General features: G+C 38.7%; 1 pseudogene; it reads left to right on the forward strand.

The window, feature by feature from the left end:
- The first annotated feature begins 328 nt into the window (after positions 1–328).
- Positions 329–1,274, forward strand: LOC105237013 (annotated as a pseudogene).
- Positions 1,275–1,477: the final 203 nt, after the last annotated feature.

Consider the following 1,477-nt stretch of genomic DNA (forward strand, 5'->3'; position numbering starts at 1 on the left):
TGACTATGATAGTAGTCTAATAATTTCAATTATTTCAGGCACAGATACCCAGCACAAATATCTGTCTTAAGCGTAATACTATGTTTAAGAGAATGAGTTATGGTGCCTACACTCAAACATTAGCATGCATTAGAATTACCAGAGGACTTTCAAAAACATAGGTTGCTAGACTTGCCCCCAAGTTTCTTATTCAGTAGATTTTTGGTTGGGGTTCAAAAATTTGCTTCTCTAGCCCTGGTGTGATGCTGTCCTACACAACTGTTCTGTGGAACAGTAGTAGTTTATTTCTGTTTGCCTTCTTTCCCACCCAAGTGTGTGCCACCACCCCATGGAAGATTGGATGGACATGGACCTGAGCCCCCTGAGGTCTCAGAACTATCTTTTCAGTTGTGAACTAAAGGCTGAGAGAGATTATCACTTTCAAGTGGATATCAGTGAAAATGAGCATCAGTTATCTTTAAGAAAGGTCAGTTTAGGGCGGGTGCAAAGGATGAATTGCACATTGTTGAAGCAGAGGAAATGAATTACAAAGGCAGTCCAATTAAAGTCACACTGGCAACTTTGGGAATGTCAGTACAGCCAACAGCTTCCCTTGGGGACTTTGAAATAACACCATCTGTGGTCTTACATTGAAATGTGGTTCACGGCCTGTACATATTTGTGGACAGCAGTTAGTAACTATGGAGGAAAACATAGAGTCAGAGGATACAGAGGAAGAGGATGTGAAACCCTTTAGTATATGTGGAAAAGCACTCTGCCCCTGGAAGTGGTAACACGTTTCCACAGAAAAAGTAAAACTTGTTGCCAATGAAGATGATGATGAAGATGACGATGACAACAATGATGATGAAAATGATGATGATGATGATTTGGATGATGAGGAAGCTGAAGAAAAGGCTCCAGTAAAGAAACCTATATGAGATTCTCCAGCCAAAAGTGCACAAAAAACAAACCAGAGTGGAAGACTCATCAACACCAAGATCAAAAGGTCAAGAATCTTTAAAAAAAAAAAAAAAAAAAGCAGGAAAAAATAACCAAAACAATGAAAGGACCTAGTCCTGCAGAGGACATTAAAGCAAAAATGCAAACAAGCATAGAAAAATCTGCCTCTCTTCCCAAAGTGGAAGCCAAACTCATCAGTTATGCGAAGAATTACTTCCAAATGATTGACCAAGAGGCTATTCAAGATCTCTGGCAATGGAGCAAGTGTTTTAAGAAATAGTTTAAACAAGTTGCTAAAATTTTCCATATTATTTCATTTCTGTAACAGTTGATATCTGGCTGTCCTTTCTATAATACAAAGTGAGAACTTCCGTACTAGTGTCTGATAAATGTTGTCCAGGTTCCATTGCCAAGAACGTGTTTTCCAAATTGCCTGTTTAGTTTTTAAAGATGGAATTCCACCTGTTGCTTGGTTTTAAGTATATATGGAATGTTATGATAGGACATAGTAGTAGTGGTGGTCCGACAAATGGAA

This window comes from Ailuropoda melanoleuca, chromosome 5 (assembly GCF_002007445.2).
Source record: "Ailuropoda melanoleuca isolate Jingjing chromosome 5, ASM200744v2, whole genome shotgun sequence".
Taxonomy (NCBI): domain Eukaryota; kingdom Metazoa; phylum Chordata; class Mammalia; order Carnivora; family Ursidae; genus Ailuropoda; species Ailuropoda melanoleuca.